General features: G+C 52.1%; 1 long non-coding RNA gene across 3 annotated transcripts in view; it reads left to right on the plus strand.

Moving 5' to 3' along the window:
- The window catches only part of LOC123282641 (uncharacterized), a 91,620-nt gene that overhangs the window by 40,311 nt on the left and 32,631 nt on the right, over positions 1-18,678 (plus strand). The window contains exons 3-4 of one of the 3 annotated variants that reach the window (XR_011499732.1): positions 2,634-2,761; positions 3,102-17,365. This is a non-coding gene — a long non-coding RNA (uncharacterized lncRNA). Of the gene's footprint in view, positions 1-2,633; positions 2,762-3,084; positions 17,366-18,678 lie in introns of those variants that run through there. The other 2 variants (XR_006522815.2, XR_011499733.1) reach the window with 2 other exon arrangements.

Raw genomic sequence — 18,678 nt, forward strand, 5'->3', positions numbered from 1 at the left:
GGTCCTTGACTTGTTAGCAGAGTGGGGGATGGGGTTGGTGGCTGAGGCCTGCCCCCCTGGCCTTTGGCATTTCCAGGACAGAGGAAAGCCAGCATCACAGGGCGGAGGCAGGACTGGAAGACTCCCCCGCACCAGTTCTGAAGAGTTTGGGGCAAGGCTGAGGCTGGTGCTGGGCAGGAGACGGGGTCTGACAATGTCTCAGGAGGAAGGGGCAGGTGGGGCAAGTGCCAGAGGGCAGGACAGACATGGGGCTGTGTCTTAGTTTCCTGTGGCTGCTGTAACAAATTACCGCAAACTTGATGGCTTAAAACAACGCGCATTTATTCTCTTACAGTTCTAGAGGGCAGAAGTCCAAAATCAAGGTGACAGCGAGGCTGATTCCTTCTGGAGGCTCTAGAAAAGAACCCATTTCCTTGCCTTTTTCAGCTTCTAGAAACCGCCCACATTCCTTGGCTCATGGCCCCTTCCTCCTTCTTCAAAACCGACGGCATAATGTCTTCAAATCTTTCTTTCCTGCCTCCCTCTTTCTCTTAGAAGGAGCCTTGTGATTCTATCAAACCCGCTGGTTAGTCCAGGCTGCTCTTCCCGTGTCAGGATCCTTGACTTCACTGTATCTGCAAAGTTCCTTTTGCCATACAAGGTCGTCTTCACAGATTCCGGGGATTAGGACATGGGCATTTTGAGGGAGGGGGGTACTATTCAGCCAACCACAGGCTGGGAGAGGGTGGGGCCATGGAGCAGGCAGCCCCTGTCTTAAGCCTTTCGTGCTGCTGTAACAAAATACTGTGCACTGGGTGGTTTAAATAACAGAACTCTATTTCTCACCGTTCTGGAGGCTGCAAGTCTGAGATCAAGAGTCAGGTTCTGGTGGGAGCGCTCTTCCTGGCACGGACAGCCAACTTCTCCTCGTGTCCTCACACGGCAGAGCGAGAGTGAGCGCAAGCTCTCCAGCGTCTCTTCTTATAAGGACCCTAATCCCGTGAGCTCATCTAATCCCAATCACCTCCCAAAGACCCCATCTCCAAATATCACATTGGGGGTTAGAGCTTCACCAGAAGAATTTGGGGGGGCATAATTCAGTCCATAGCAGCCCCACAACAAGACAGCAGCAGCCCCCAGGGAGGCCCAGCAGAGTAGGAACGGGCTGAGCCCACTGCAACAAGCAGGTAAACAGAGGCCAGTGGCAGTTCCTACAGGCGGCAAACCAGGATCTGGAGACCAGTCAGCAGCGGGCAGGGTGCCAATGCCTGGGCTGAGATGCAACGAGCTGATCTGGGCTTTAGGGATGGCTCGAGGCCCCATGGGGGCTTGTAGGTTCCTGAGGCTGAGCTTGCAGGTTGCGGCCAAGCTGCCCCAGAAATGGGGCCTGGATGGAAGGAGCAGCTGGGAGCCAGGCAGGGCCCGACCCCGAGCTTCATCCTCATTTCGAGAGGGGCAGCTGTGTCTAACTTGGGAATGATTAGATTTGAGAAAGGTCACTCTATCCCTCAGTCAAGTCCATTTTGCCATCACTTATTGAATACCTGCTGCATTCCAGGCCTCGATCTGGCCGGAGGGGATGCAGCGAGGAACAAGGCTTGGTCTCTGCCCTTCGAGTTTACAGGAGAATCAACACCGACCCCCACAACTGCGATAGCTAAATGACCATGCAGGGGCAATGCGTTAAAGGGTCAACATGAACTAAAACAGGTTCAAAAGCAATCAGGAAAGGTTTCCTGGACAAGGCAGCTCCCAGAAAGACTGGGAAAAAGTTTGACTTGTTAGAGCAGAAGGCATCCCACGTGAGAGGACAACAGACACAAAGGCTCAGAGGTGGGGTAAACATGGCACTGTCTAGAAGACTCTGAACTGCCAGTCTGGCCAGAAGAAAGATTGAGGTATCAAATTACGGAAAGTCAGACTGATTGGCTGAGGCAGACAGGGCGAACCCTCACAGGGCTTTCAGTTCCCCTGCAAGGCTTCCAGATTTCATCCTTCACCCAGCGCCTCCCAACATGGTACCCTGATGGCTGCAGGCAGGCTCAATGGTCAACTGGTCAACCTACACGGCCTTGCCAGCCAACGGCCAGTTGGACTGGTCGGTGCCCAAGCCACCCCTCCAGGTCTAAGTAGGCTCATCTGCTGGACAACTATGATCACTTTCTCGGTGATCCACAATGTATAAAGGGTTGGGAAGGACCGCTTTTCACAACAAAGAACCTTGGAGACTTAGAGCAAAGAAATAGGCTAGGTTTTCCTTGGTCTGCTGGCGGTGGGGAGGGAGCAGGCAACCTGACAGGAGGGTCTTCTACTGATCCAGGGTGAGGAGCACGAGCGAGGGTTCAGGGTAGCCGGCTTGGAAAGGGAAGGAGAGACAAGACCACAGACTCTAGCTTCCTCATCTACATAACGAGATGGAGAGCCCTACAACAGGCAGCCCCTGTGGGCCAAGTGCAACGCCTTCCGCATCCGAAGCCCTGCATGACTCCGCGTGCCGCGAGGACTGTATCACGGCCCCCAGCTCCAGAGTGTCTTTGGGGCAGCGCTCAGAGCGCCTTGTCTCTTCTGCTGGTGTATCACGTTGTGGCCCCGTGGTGCATTTTCTCTTACTTTCAGGCTTACATGTCCGCTAATAAACCCATGTTTTCTTCCAGCTCTCAGCTGATCGTCATTTAAAGATGGACAGTCACCAGTGCATTCCCTTCCTCAGACAGGCATCCCCCTCATTGACTGCCCTGGACACACACCACATCTCCTCACGGCCCAGCCACCCAGCAGCCTGGTAGGTGCCAAGCAGCCTGTGGTAGTGTCATGCTATAGCCTCAGTTTGTAAAGCAGTTGGGGAGGTGGCAGGCCCATTCTGGAAGCTAGGAACGTGGAAAGTGGAAGTGGGGCTTTCCTACCATGGTGGCCAGGGCCTCGGGTTACTGGGGGATTGTAGAGGTGTGTAGTGGGTTGAATGGTGGCCCCCAAAATGTGTCCATATACTAATTACCAGAATTTATAAACATTGCCTTATATGGCGAAAGATGTGATTTTAGTTAAGAATTCTGAGATGAAGAGAGTATCCTGGATTATCTGAATAGGCCCTAATTGTAATCACAGGTACCCTTCTAAAACAGACACACAAAGGAAGACAGCCATGTGAAGACAGAGGCAGAAGCTGGAGTGATGTGGCCACAAGCCAAGGAACACCTGGGGCCGCCAGAAGCTGCAAGAGGCGAGGAAGCATCTTCCTCTAGAGCCTCCAGAGGGAACGCGGCCCTGCCGACACCTGGATTTCAGATCTCTGGCCTCCAGAGCCCCGAGGGAAGAAAGTTCTATTGTTCTAAGCCACGCAGTTTGTGGTACTTTGTTACAGCAGCCCCAGGAAACTAATAAAATGTGGGAAGGTCGTGCCAAGGGGACACAAATCTGGCCCTGATCCTAGCAGAAGATCCCCTGGGACAAGACCCCACCTTAACCCAATCCTGACCAAAAAGCCTATAGCTCATACAACTAGAAAGTTTCTTTTTTCCAATCGAAAAAACATGGCAGCGATCAACGAAAGAATGAACACTGCTCTGCAGAGATGCGCTTTGCAGGCAACCTTGCTGGAATGTATTCATTCTTCAAACAGGGGCACTGCATCCCTTCAGAGTTCGCACTTGGCAGGTGTGCACTGTGGCTTTGGGACTCTCAGAATTGTTTAGGGGAGCGGGACCTTACTCCAGAGGAGGGGAGAGAAAACGTGAGTGTCGAATATGGGTGATGCTGGGGTGAGAGGGGCAGCCAATGTATCCAGCCCCAGCCCTAAGGGCCCCCAGGGGTCTGGGCCAAACCGAACAGAGCTATAGGGAGAAGTGAGACCTGGAATCGACAGACCCTCAGCCAAGTACCCCAGAATTTGGCAACGGCAGTGAGCCTGGGCCACAGGGAAACTGGCAGCCAGACAAGCTGTGGTGTGCATTAAAAGAGGTGGAGTCCCCAGAATGAAGGAGGTGAGAATCCTGCTACCCTTCTGTCCCTCGATGACTCAGCTCACTCCGAATGGCTGTAAGAGGCCTGGGTAAAATCACAGTGTTCTGGGGGTCAGGCCCCAGATGGGAAGTGGACATGAGCCCGCAGCATCTGAGGTGGGCATAGGGATCATGAGCAATGGCCTCAGCTCTCCAGAGGGCTGGCCTGGAACTGAGGGCCCAGGCTTGTACCATGAGGCCTCTGGGGCCAGAACTGCTGTGGAAGGACCCCGAAGCAGACCGGCACTCCCCGCAGGGAAGCAAGCCCTTGATGGCAGCAGAGCTACCAAAAGGTGAAATGTCTGCTATGCCGTGAGTCACTTTCAAGGCCAAGGTGAGCACGGGGTTTAATCATAATTTGGTGCTTTAAAATGTGGAAAGCAACACCTCAGGAGACCAACCTGGCCTCTCTGGAGCAATGAGTAGGTCTCCCTGACGGCTGCTCTGTCACCTGCAGAGGCCTCCTCAAGGACACTGGGGGTCAGGTGACAGCATGTCGTTTGAATATTTAGGCGTCTCAGCTGAAGATTTCAAAGTGGGTTGGTGAGAGTCAGTTTGCACATGAGGACAAGGTGAAGGTCGCCTTCGTTGTTCAGAGCCTGGGCTTTGTTTTTCCAGAGATTTACTCGTTAAATCGAGAGGCAGGATGCCGATCCTTGACAGGACAGTTGGTATCTTTCTTAGGAAATGGCATTTATTTTTAAATGAGCAGTCGTACCCTTTCCATCTCTTCCTGGGGATAAATATGGAAAGGCTGGTTGGCACAGTGCTGGTGTGGTGGCTGCCCAGGGGGCAGTGCTGGGACCAGGCGGCCAGACCGTGGTGCCGGTGAAGCGGTGTGCTAAGGGGGCTGGCTCGGGACCCCCAGTGGCCCCTGTCTGCTGACTGCCCGCTGCCTGGCATGTGGCATGTGGCTAGGCTTCCATGTGGTGAGGGGGCAGAGAGTGCCAGCCAGCCAGCCAGCCTGCCGGTCAGCTCCCTTGGTTTTCAGGCTGGGCAGTACTAGAAAGACTACAGCTTTCAAAATAGGGGGCTGGCCTCAGCATTGGCTGGCTGAGGAGCGCACACCCCTTGAAGCTGTAGACAGGAGCCATGTTTTGTATATTTGGTGTTAATGCCGATGTTATTTAAGTGCGTTCTTGTGCCAAGTGGGAGATTGCCTGTGAGAAAGCAACAGCCAGCTAGAAGACAAATGTCTGGGGGCAGGGGAGCCGAGCAACCTGGAGTCAGACAGAAGTCTGGAGACTGAATGAAGGAGAAAGCCCCGCCCACGGGAAGCTGGAGGCCCAACCAGGAGGACCAAGAGACCCGGGAGGATCAAGGCTATAAAGTGCCTGATAGTGGGGAAGCCAGAGGCTTAGGGCGATTCAGAGGAGAGGGAAGCACGAGATCAGGAGAAGGTGGAAAGCCAAATCCCTCTGGAAGAACAAGTGGGCAGGCTACACCCCCGCCCGTCCCAGGAGCCGGAAGACTGGGATTGGTCTCAGCCGGCCAACACCTCATCGTGGACCCTCCATGAAACCCTTCCCTTCCCCGGGCCTCAGTGTCGCCATCATCGAGCAGCCTGATGCAGACGATTGTCCTGAACTCTTCCAGCATGGCCGAGTCCCGGTCCTCCCTCCTTTTCCCAGAGAGAGACGCTCCCCTCAGCCTGCCTGTGCTGCGTCCTAGGGCTCTTGTGACAGTACCACAGACCGGGGGGATTCAAACAACACACACTTATTCTCTCACAATTCTGGAGGCCGGAAGTCCAAAATCAGGATCAGGGGGCTGAAATCAAGGTGTTGGCCAGGTCCCGATCCCTTCAGAAACTCTGGGGAGATTCTGGGCCTTGCCCCTCCGGCTTCTGCTGGCTGCTGGTGCGCCTTGGACTGTGGCCCCATCACTCCCATCTGCACCACCATCTTCACTTTGCCTTCGCGTCTGGGTGTCTGTAGCAAATCTCCCTCTGCCTTTCTCAAGTAAGAACATTTGTAATTGCATTTAGGGCCCACCTGATAATCCAGGGTAATCTCTCATCTCATGATTCTCTTTTTTTTTTAGTTTTGTTGAGGTCATACTGGTTTATACCATTGTGCATTTTTCAGGTGCACATTATTATATTTCAGTTTCTGTACAGACAGCATCGTGTTCACCACCAATAGTCTAGTTTTTTATCTATCACCATACACATGTGCCCCTTTACCCCTTTTGCACTCCCCTCACCCCCTCCTCCTCTGGTAACCACCAATCCGTTCTCCTTATTCATGTGTTTGTTTATCTTCCACATATGAATGAAATCCTACGGTATTTGTCTTTCTCTGTCTGGCTTATTTCACTTAGCATAATACCCTCAAGGTCCATCCACATTGTCACAAATGGCACAATTTCCTCTTTTTTATGGCTGAATAGTATTCCATTGTGTATATACACCACATGATCTTTATTCATTCTTCCATTGATGGGCACTTGGGTTGCTTCCACATCTTGGCTATTGTGAATAATGCTGCGATGAACATAAGGGTGAGTATATCTTTTAGAATTGTTGACTTCATGCTTTTTGGATAAATACTCAGTAGTGGGATAGCTGGATAATATGGTATTTCTATTTTTAGCTTTTTGAGAAATCTCCATAGTGTTTTCCACAGTGGCTCCACCAGTTGGCACTCCCACGAGCAGTGGATCAGGGTGCCGTTTTCTCCACATCCTCTCCGACACTTGTTGTTTCTTGTCAATTACAGTCATTCTGACAGGTGTGAGGTGATATCTCATTGTAGTTTTGATTTGCGTTTCCCTAATAATTAGCAATGTTGAACATCTTTTCATGTGCCTGTTGGCCATCTGACTCTCATCTCATGATTCTTAATGTCTTCTGCAAAGTTCTTTTTTTCCATGTAAGGTACTACTCACAGGTTCCAGGGATCATGACGTGGATATCTTTACGGGGACGTTTTTTGGCCTACCATACCACCATTTGGGCCTTTCTTGGTTGTTTCTACAGCCTTCCCGTATTGACGCAAATGTTTTCACAGGATCCACTTGTTCTCAGCTCTCAAAAGTCAATGAAAAAACACCCAGAACCCCCTCTCTGCATCCGACACTCAGCCACGCCCTAGCATATTAAGACAAAAGTCCCCTGTGGCCCACTTCAGACCTGGCCCAGTGCAAGGTCCCCTTCAGCTGGAACCTCGCTGCGCCTGTCACAGAATCCAAGCCCACGTGCTCTGAAGGCCTCAAGACATTCTCTATAGCATTTGGTGAGGCCTCTTAAGTGTGAGTGTGCGTTTGTGTGTGTCTGGGCCGGGTAGGAGGCAGTGAATTGCCAAGAAAGTTTTGAAAACTCTGAGACTCTGGATGTCAGTTGGCCTCTTGACCTGCAAGGAGCCCTTCACCTCCTAGGTCTGGGACCTAAGGCTGACAAATTTGGAGCCACATGCCATATCATGTGACTGAAACACTGACAGTTTACAGTAAAGAGCTGCATCGAAGGGGACGGATGACTCCAACATGAGTCACCAAGGGCAGGGGATTGAGAGGTGTTGCAAAGTATCTATCAGGTTAAGGGGCAAAAGGGGGTTGCCAGGGGGAAATATGGAGAGCCTAAACACCCAGCCCCCTTGCCTACCTTCCCTGTGCCCCACACCACCGTTTAAGGAGAGCATGCCCGGGAAGATGGGGAGTACAGTGCGAACAGGAATTCAGCTTCCAGCTTCTGCCCACCTTGTGATGACGTGACTTGAAGGCCACCAAAGACACTGTCACAATCTTACTTCTCAGGAGCAGCACCTGAGCTCCTGAGATTTGCTTCTCTGATCACAAAGCCAGCCCTGACTAAGGATTGTCAGCAGTTAGAGACATTGGGCAGTGGCCCAAAGTCAAGATGCCTGCAATGGTTAATTACATGTGTCAACTTGGCTAGGCCATGGTGCCCAGATGTTTGGTCAAACACCAGACTAAACGTTGCTGTGAAGGTATTTTTTAGATGTGATTAACACTTAAATCAATTGACTTTGAGTAAAGCAGATCATCCTCCACCATGTGGGTGGGCCTCATCTAATCAGTTGAAGTCTTAAGAGCAAACCTGGAGGTTTCATGAAGAGAAACAAATTGGGCCTCAAGACTGCGTCATAGAAACCCAGCCTGAGTTTCTGGCCTTTAGTCCCAAGACTGTAATATCAACTCTTACCCAAGCGCCCAGCCTGCTGGCCTGCCCTATAAATTCAGACTTGCCAGCCCTCACAATCATGTGAGCCAATTTCCTAAGACAGACAGATAGATAGGTACATAGACAGGTAGTTTCCTGTCGGCTCTGTTCTGGAGAATCCTGACCAATGCAGTGCCTATGTGGTCTTGGAGGGCTTCCGAGTTCTAAGAGGGAGTGAGTGGGCCCTGCACACAACTCCGCAGTCCACGCTGCAGGGAAGCAGGTGCCCTCAGGGCCCTTCTCCCTCTCAGCCCTCCCCGAAGCCCATTTGCTCCTGGCCCCAGCCCCAACTTGTGAATACATCTGTCCTTCCCTCCCATCCCCCTCCCCGTGTTGAGCCTGCGCCAAAGCTCTCCCTGGTGGGCCCAGCCCTGGGGCGCTCACCCTCCTGGCTCATTTCGAAGAGCTGAAGTTCAAGTTCTAGCCACAACCACATTACCTTCCACCAGGGAGGACAGGGGAGGGCCCTACCTTCCCTGATAGTTATTAACTCATTCAGTTCGCACAATAAACCTCTGAGGTTAATTACACACCCATTTTCAGATAAGGAATGTAGAGGCTCAGAGAGGTTATGTGGCTTGCCTAAAGTCACACAGCTAGCATGGAGGTAGCAGAGAGCCAAGCGCCTATCTGTGTGACTCTAGAGCCATGTTCTTTCTTCTACATCCACACCAAGATAGCTATTCTTTATAGATGCAGCTTAAAAATAAGGCACAGGCTCCTAGTGGGGGCTGCTCCAGAAACGTGCTCTGCCTTCCAAAGTCACGCAGGGGCTCGAGCTCAGACACCAGAGGTGTAACGAATCAGCCATGGTTACCTATGTGTGGCTGAAGGATGTGGCTGTCAGGAGCGTGAGGCTCTCGGAACACAGAAATCACTTTAGAAGTGAATTCTGCTAGCAGGAGTGACAAATTCCCACGGCTCATTTGACCAAGTTGGGGAGGAGTCTAAGCAGAATGGAGCATCTGAGAAAGAGAGAGACTTTCTTCCAACGACAGTGTTGTCATTGAGCTCGGATTTCAATAGAGGTGGTAAGGGCTCCGTGGAGACTGGGACATGCTCTTCTGGGGAAGAAAAGCCTGAATTCAGCTCCAGCCAGGACAGCAGCCACACTGGAGGGAAATTCAAGAGAGACTCGGAGACGTCTTCCCGCCAGGAATCCAGCCTTCTCTGCAGGAAAAAAACACAGACGCCTTGCCTGGAAGGGGAGAGGAGTGCCCGTGAAGCTGGTCCTGGGCTGTGGGGAGAAAGGAGGGAGGCCGCCCAGCTGGCATCTGATCTCCATCTTCACTGGGCTGGTGAGTGGAGCTGAAAAGACTGTTGATTGTGCTTCTAAAGGCATTTCAGCTCTGAATCAGAACCAACAAGCAGAGCAAATGAGAAACATCGGATGAAGGGGGACAGTGACCTTGGCTGGGAGAGAAAACACTCCAGGGAGAAATGCAGCGATCCTGATTGTGGGGAAATGCAGACAGATAGGATGAGGGGCTAAGGCAGGTCAGTGGGTCCCATCACCCCCCATTTGTCCATCTGTCCACTCATCCTTTGCTCTACCCACCCATCCTTCCATCCGTCCTCCATCCCATGACTCCCTCCAAGCTTGTCTGAACTCTGGTTCTGGGTCAGGTCCTGGGCTGGGCTCCTCGGTGTGAGGCACAGACAGGAAGCCGACACGGACCCTAGCACCAGAGCAGGGCACTCTCTCCCTGCACCCTTGTCCTGACTTGGGTGCCTCCACTCCAGCAATGCCCAAGTGCTCACGGCTCCATCCTGCCTCCGCCTGGGAGCCATTCCCCGCCTCTTCCCCTGGAGAACTGGCAACAATAGGCCCCGTGTGGCAGGTGGAAAAATGTGGCCCAAAGATACCTAGCCCTAATCCCCGGAACCTGTGAGCGTTCCTTTATGTGGCCAAAAATACCATTAATTTAAGGATCTTGTGATGAGAAAATGATCCTGGATTATCCAGATGGGCCGTAAATGTAATCACGAGTGTCCTTATAAGAGGGAAATTTGACATGCACAGAAGACAAGGCGATGTGTCCCGCAGGCAGAGATGGGACGATGCGGCCACAAGCCAGGGAATGCCTGGAGCCACCAGAAGCTGGAAGGGGGAGGAACAGATTTCTCCCCGGGAGGGACCGTGACCAGGTTGACACCTTGATTTAGCCCAGTGACACTAATTTTGGACTTCTGGCCTCCAGACGGTGAGAGAATAAATTTCTGTTGTTTTAAAGCCCCCACGTTTGTGGTAATTTGTTACAGGAAGCTCATACGCCCTGGCAAGTTGGTTGTGAAGGTTCTAGAGGACCGTGTCTTTGTATGCAGGCTCTGGCGTGCGGTATGCGCTTCGTGAATGGTGACTTAACTGAACATTAACAGAACGCGCCAGGTCGAAGGGTGACCTATGAAAAGTCCAGTGAGGAACTGCGAGCTCCGCGGCCTCCGCAGGCCCGGGCAGACAGAAATCCTTGCTGCTCTCTGAGAACGGGGAAACAGAAAGCTGACTCGGCTCACGAGAAGAATTTCTTCTTGCTAAGCACGGCATTTGCCGCCAGACTGAAAAGTGTCTCAGCCTTCAGCTAATAATAGCTCTGGATTTGGTCACATATAGTGTCTTTGGGGCCCCTCCCAGGTCATAGGGAAGCTTCACTGGAAAGACAAACAGCGGACGTGGAGGTGAAGCAGACCTGGGCATAGGGTCCTGCTGTTATCACAGGGCCGGCTTCCCCCGACACGGGCTCCCTGAACATACTAGCCTACGGGCCTGGCCCGTGTATCCCCACCGCCCGGGGCCAAGCCCAGAGCCTCGGGGGAGTAGGCTGTGAGGACAGCCTCAGTCTCCCATGCTGCCCTGTCAGCCTGGCCAGCCACCAGAGCACAGCGGCTCCCAGGCCCTGTTTCCACAACCCTGCTCCTGGTAGCTGGAGCACGAGGAGACAACCAGGGCTGTGTCCTCCCCGGGGCTTCAGGCCAGGGGAGCAGGCTTTGGTCAGTAGGCAGAACCCTGCCGGGGCATGGCTCACTCAAGGCAAGCCTCGGTGGGCACTCAGTGAGACAGCTCCTTCCCTTAGTGCTGCCACCTCCCCATAGCAAAGCCACCACGGGCCCCATCACCAGTCACTCTACAATGCTGCCAAATAGCTCCCCTCCTGCCTGCTCACGGAGAAGAACAACCGGAAAGAATCGCTTCATGTGTGCACACACACGCATGTGTGTGGCCATGCACAATAAATTGCTGGGGTTATTAGATGCTACCAGCAGCCTCACTGTGGAGGACCCAGATGAATCCTCTTCCCCCAGTCTCCTGAGCAGCATCCTTCTCAGACTAAGCAGCAGTTTATTACGAATCTTATCCAATAGCAATATTCCTATTTAGCAGCACATATACAAGCTCTGCGTGGTCCAAAAAGATGTGACATGAGATACATCTGCTCAGCCGCTCTCTGAGGCCCTGTAACTGAAGCCTTGTAATTAGCATGAAGTCACCAGCTTGGTCCCCCTCAAAGAGCATCCGGTAAGGTGTGAAGGGGGCTGCTAAGGGCCCATCCACAGGAAATATTTCCTAAACACCGGGGAGAAAGCAGCAAAAGGCCCCCTCATTGCCCATGGGCCCCACTGCTATGCCACCGTGTCCCTTTTGGCTAATCCCAAGCCTTGGGCCATCCATCCCCTGTTCTCTCTGCAGTGGGAGGCCGGGAGCCAACAAGCCCCGAGGTCAGATGGTCTGGTTCTGGTGGGTTGCTCCCTCATCTTTGCCTTCTACTCGCACCTGGCTTTCTGCACATGAGTGAGAGCTGGGATTGCCTGGTGGGTGCCAGCCCCCACCTGGACCCCATCCACAAGTGAGCCAGGGGAGGAGGGAGACAGAAAATAATTTCTCCCTCGCTTCCATGCCAGGCACTGAACTAGATGCTGGGGACTCAACTGAATCAGGTCAAGCACCCCCACCCAGGGGGCTTCTCAGTCACAGGGGAGCCGGATGCGCAAGCATTTAGGAGCTGCGGAGCTTTTAGGAAGTCACTGCGTCTCTCCGGGCCTCAAGGGCCTCCCTGTAAGCTGAGGCGAATAAGAGTAACAGAAGTTGAGTTTCTAATGAGATGAGATGTGGACCGCAAAGAGGCAGTGAGAGTTACAGCTGAGCCCTGCCCATTTCCCCCTGCCCACCAGTGCCCAAGGAGCCAGAGAAGAGCCCAAGAATGCTGCCCCACGTCTGGTCCTCGGAAAGCCCTGTAGGCCTTTGGCTTGGCTCTCAGCCTGATGCTCTCATGGCCTGCCCATCCCGGTCCTTCTGGCTTGTGAACCATCACCCTTGCTGAGAAGTCCAAACAGGAGCCACACTGGCCACAAAGGTGGACGTGAGAGAAAGTCCCATTCCCCACCCTGGGAAGGCATGGGAGCGCAGAGCCGTGGCTTACTCCATATGGTACCAGAAACCATGTCTGGGACAAACCGCCTCTGATTTGAAACTCCACACCTGCTGGCCCCTCTTGGCCCATTCTTTGATACCAAGCCCACTAGCTCTTAACTCTCCTTTCAGCTATATGGTGACAAGCTGAGCGCCTCTGGCTCTGTCCTGCCAGAGTTGTACTGGGGATCAAGAACATATGGAACATATGGAGGCGTGCCTCGTGTCATAGAATAAATTCTGCACCAGGAGTTAAGAGCCTTGGGTTCTAGCCTGGCTCTACCACTTGGTATCTGTGTGACCTCCTTGGGCCTCAGTTGCCTCATCTGTAAAATGGACATAACATTAGTACCTGCCTCACGAGGTTGTTATGAGGATTAAGAGAGAAATTACAGCTGGGACATGACGGAGTAGATATACTTTTCCCTATTCCTCTCGCTAAATACAGCAAAAAACCCTGAACATTACGTATAAAACAAATATAAGTAGACTCTGAAAGGTGGAGAGGAGAAGCAGCTCAGCTAGGGACTGGGGGACCTGGGGAACAACGCGGCAGTGAATCCCTGGGTTTTCTTTTTGCCTCATCGATGCCGGACACAGAGTTGAAGAAGCCAGCAACCCAGAAACATCAACGAGAGCAGATTTTTAAAAAGCCCCAATAAGGCTGGTCTGGCAGCATAGTGGTTAAGTTCACATGCTGCAGTTCAGTGACCTGGACTTCGCAAGTTCTTGTCCTGGGCATGGACATACACACCACTTGTCAAGTCATGCTGTGGCGGTGACCCACATACAAAGTAGAGGAATATAGGCACAGATGTTAGCTCAGTGACAATCTTCCTCAAGCAAAAAGAGGAAGATTGGTAGCAGATTTTAGCTCAGGGCCAGTCTTCCCCACCAAAAGAAGAAAAAGAAAAGCCCCAGTGAAAGCCTGCTCTCTATGGCCAAAGGACCAAGAAAGGGAAAGCCTAGCAAGACAGAAAACCTTTAGGAAATAGCTGTTCTACTCCCACCAAACATCACAGAAAACTGTGACCCTTGCCTCCTGCCATCAGCAGAGGCTGGGCAGAACGCCTGTCCCTCTACCCTCTCCAGGCTATAAGGCACACCACCTCCCCTTCAGGGTGGTATGAGAGAAGGCCAAGTAGGGAGCTGGAACCTTCATTCCCCCAAGTACTAAGGAGTCCTCCACTCATCGTGTCACGGAGGCCACCTGGGGAGCAGAAGGAGGCAACCCTCCCCTTTTCAGCCAGGGAGGTGTCGTTGGAGGCCTAATGGAGAACCTGAACTCCCACTCCCGCCCAGTAGGTACAAGGTGTCCCTTCCTCATCCCCCACACCCGGTGTCAAAGGAGATTGAGTGGAAAACCTGGGCTTCCAACCCCACCTGGCGATGACAAGGCAGCACGCCCCTTCCCCCGCCGTGTGGTGTCACATACGGCAGCAGAAGATTGAAACAAAACCCGGAGCGTCAGACGTGACACCTGAACCATCCCGGATACAATCCAAATCACTTGTCACACTAAGAAACAGGAGAATCACAACTTGAATGAGAAAAGACAATCAACAGACACCAACACTGAGACAAGTCAGACGCTGGCATTATGTGACGTGAATTTCCAAGCAGCTGTCACAGAAATGCCTTGACGCTCAATTACAAACATGCCCGAAAGAAAGAAAATCATAAAAATCTTAGCAAAGAAATAGAAGATATAAAAGAGAACGAAATGAAATTTTAGATCTGAAAAAATGTAATAGGTGCAATAAATGTCTCTCTGGATGGACTCAAGAGTGAACTGGAAGACAGAAGAATAGAGTTTACTCAATCTGAACAACAGAGAAAATTGACTGAAGAAAAACGAACAGAGCCTCCGGGACCTGTGGGACTATAATGAAAGATCATTATAATGAAAGATCATTAAAGATTCATGTCATTAAAGCCCCAGTAGGAGAGAAAAAAGTGTCGATCTGAGAAAGTACTCAAAGAAATAATGACTGAAAATTTTCCAAATTTGTCAAAAGACTCAAACCGACAGATTCAAGAAGCTAAGTGAATCCCAAACAGGATAAATTCAAATAAATATACGCCAAGCCACATCATAGTCCTAAAAAATAGAGACAAAGGAAAAATCTTGAATGGAGTGAAATAGAATAATACCCTCATTATGGGGAAAATAATTTGAATGACAGCAAATTTCTCATGAGAAACTGTGGAGGGAAGAAGGAAGTGACACGTCGTTTTTCAAGAACTGTCAATCCGGACGTCTAATTCCAGACTACATATCTTTGTGAGGGAGTAGTAAGAGAATTTGTCACCAGAAGACCTACCTTAAAGGAATGGCTAAAGGAAGGTCTCTAAATAGAAAAGAAATGACAAAATAAAGAATATTGGGACGTTAGGAAAGAAAAGGGACAACGGAAAGAGTAAAAATGTGGGTAAATACATGAGACTTTCCTCCTCTTGAGTTTTCTGAACTATGATGGTTGCAGCAAAAATTGTAACACCATGAATGCTCTGCTTTAGTGTACACAATGTGACAAAATCTGAACCGCAGTTGCTTCTGGGAGAGGGAAGCAGAGGTGGTTTTCCCCTTTGGCTGTTTGTTGACGCTTTTCTGTTTTTGGCTGAATTGTCCCCATAAGCATGCTTGAATAATCAGAAAAAGTGAATGCATGCAGCAGAATAATGAAGAGCTAAATCAGATACAAGCAAATTGCTCCTGGAGAGAAGAGAGGAGAGTGATTCATTAACCTTGGGGGAGTTTAGGAGGACTTCCTGGAAGAGGCGGCATTCAGATTTGCCACCTGGAAGGATGGATGGGGTGGAGTGGGCTGGAGAAGACATTCCAAGTTGGAGAAACAGTGTGAGGAAAATCACAAAGAGGAGGAAGTAGAGGACATGTTCAACAGGGATGGAGTCGCCCAGTGCGACCAGCCTGTAGGGCTAATGAAGGATGTAGGGGAGTCACTGCAATTACTGGGAGGATGCTGCAAGGGCCTCTGTACTTGGCAGGCCCCAGAGCAAAAGGCAAAGCGTGTATGAGGTTTGTAGACTGGGAGGCCTTAGGACTGCGGGCCTTCTGGTAAGTCTGGGCCTGCTGCCCAGGCCCAGGCTTGAGGTGGGTGCACACTAACCACAAACGCACCTAACTTAGTACACCCTGAGCTAGGTCCCCCGCTGATCTTCCCACGTTGCCTTCCTCTTCTCCTGAGACGTAGCTTCCCTCTAGGGGAGTGCGGAAAACATTTGCTCTCCCACCACGACCGACGATGCACACTTTCTCTGCTCTCCCCCACCCGCCTCTGACGCCACCTTCTTTTGCACACTAAGACACGCTCTTACAGCTCACATAAGACTCACCGCTCACATAGGCATACTCTTTCTCTTCAGAGCTCTCTCTCTGCCGTACTGTCACTCTCTCTCAATCTGTGTGTGTGCGTGTGAGACTCTCTGTCTTTCTATCTTTCTGTCTGTCTCTCTGTCTCTGTCTCTCCCCCTCTCTCTCTCTGTAGGTGTGTGTCTGTCTGTCTGTCTCTCTCATCCTCTCTCTCTCAGTGCTCTGGAGATAGTTCGGAAGAGGCAGGTACCCGAGTGAGAATAAAGATGTGGAAAGGAGTCAGACTAGAGAAAAAGCATTGGACGTGCCCATCAGGCCAGTGACAAGGTAGAAGGAGTTGGGACTGAAATCAAAGTGAAGGTGGCGGTCTGTCCTTGCCCTTGTAAGACAGTAGGAAATCTCCTTGCTAGAGGTTTGTTTCGTACGAGCATCTCTAACAGCGCACTGGGCAGCGAGGCTTCCGTGGAGCTGGGCTAGTTCGAGCCCTGCAAAAGGCCGCTCCGCTCTGCACTGAAGTAGAAAGCAAACCCCAAACAAGCCACTCGCCTGAGCCGGCTTTGCAAGGAAGCAAGCACAGCCTCGGCTCTGTGAGTACTGGCCAGGCCAGGAGCCAAAGTTCTCCATCAGCACAGAAGGTGAACTGTCACAGTGAGGTTTTGCTCACTCAGAGCCTCCTGAAAGCTGGGGGAGAGGTGAGCAACAAGGATAGTGTGGCAGCTGTGAAAATGCACCTTCAGGCCCCGACCGCAAGGGCATCCTTGACGTGGGCCCTGGCTCTGCCCTCTGAAATCCATCGCCGCGCTGGCACCGAGGCCGTGGGCTGTTCCAGCCGAAGACTGAGCTGGCAGGGGTGCTAAGTCAGACCCCTTCCTGGGAGACACGGGCCTCCTCTGGTGGTCGACTCTGGCTTGAGGACTCCCTGATGACCTTGCCAAGCCTTCCTTAGGCTGCATGGCAGTCTAGACGTTTCCACACAACCTTCCTTCCCTCTCTCCTTCACTCAGGGTCAGACTTGCACTGTGGTCTGACAGCTCTTCAGACTTCTCCGGCTCCCTCCCCATTTTCTCCCACAGGTGCTTCTTCTAATAAAATCCTTGCATAATAATCCCACCTTGGCCTCTGCTTCTTGAAAGACCACAGCTAGCACAGCATGAGAACTTCTGTGGTGACCCTCGGGTTAGCTGGGCTCAGGGAGGTGCCGGCCTATAGCCCTTCCCCGCCCTAGCTTGGTCTGTCAGTCCAGGATGGACTTTTAGGAGTAGGAGGCCAGCGGCAGATGAGAAGCACGGTGAAGCCTGAACCCTCAGGTAGGCACGTGTTCCCCAGCCAGGGTGATCACCAGTGCTGAATGCCAGCCCTATCCTACCCGAGATGTAAGCAGGCTGGCTCAAAATTCACCCTCCCTCCTGCTCTCCTTTCCTTCCACCAGCCTTCCCCTCGCTCCTGCCTTCCCCCTGGAGTAATGTCAACCCCCTCGCCAGGGGCTCCGAGGCCAGAGAGAGGACTTAGAGACTGAGCACGAGCCTCCTCTACCATCACCGTCAACTCTACTACCTCCACTTCATCACCACCTCTACTCCCACCTCCACCACCATCACCTCCACTGCCTCTATCACCGCCACCTCTACCACCACCTCCACTTCCATCTCCACCTCTCCTTCCACCATGACCACATCCACCTCCTCTACCCTCACCGCTTCCACCCACACTTCCATTTCCATCACCACCTCTATGTCCACCATCACTATCACCTCCATCACTTCCACCACCACTTCCACTTCCATTATCATCTCTACTTCCACTGTCTCTGCCTCCACCACCGCCATCACCTCGAGGCATCGCCACCACCTCCAGCCCCTCTACCTCCAGCCCCTCTACCTTTACCTCCACCATTACCACATCTACCTCCTCCACCTGCTCCACCTCCACCACCACTACCACCACTATCACCACCATCACTGCCTCTTCCACCATCACCTCCAACCTACTCTACAATTTCCTCTACCACCTTCTGTAGGACTCTAGAAAGTGTTCTGAGCACATTATTGTGCCACAACTGGCAACGTGATGGTAGAGTGGGGCCATGGCTTCTAGTGTAAGGTCACTCTAAGCTCAGTTACCAGATCTACCCGTTACAGGCCGTGTGACCTAGGCCAGCTTCGCCTGATTTCGCTAAGCATCAGTTTTCCGATTTGTAAATCGGGGATAATAGTAGGCTTGTTGCAAGGACTGCATGAGATCATCCACACAAAAGGCTGCAAACAAGCCGCCGTTATTACTCCCAGAAGCACCAACATCCACACCATCCTTCTCACTTAGCAGACAAAGAAAGTGCAACTCAGGGGAGTTGAGACTCGCTGAGAAGAGCAGAGCTTTTCTTTCATTCATTCATCTCAGTCATTCATTTATTCAGCATTCACTGAGCACCAGCTCAGAGCTGGACCTCGGGCTTGATGCTGGCATTCAACGGTGCAGAAGGAAGAACCCCAGGCCGTCTGGTTAAACGTCCAGGGAGGGAAACCGCGCACGATCACACAATGGAGGCAGGTGCTCTGCAGGAGAAGTGCAGGGAGCTGAGCAGGGGCCCAGCCCAGCTCGGGGGGTCAGAGAGGCTTCCCCGAGGACCCAACCTCTAAGCTGAGACCTGAAAGAGGAGAAGCCTTCACTAGGCAGAGGAAGGGGGAGACACGGGGGGTGGGCAGACAGGGTGCATCTGTGGATCCCTGCGTTTCTCCCACTCTTCCATGTAGCACTGTCCTCTCCACACACAATGCTTTTC

This window comes from Equus asinus, chromosome X, assembly GCF_041296235.1.
Source record: "Equus asinus isolate D_3611 breed Donkey chromosome X, EquAss-T2T_v2, whole genome shotgun sequence".
Classification (NCBI taxonomy): Eukaryota; Metazoa; Chordata; class Mammalia; order Perissodactyla; family Equidae; genus Equus; species Equus asinus.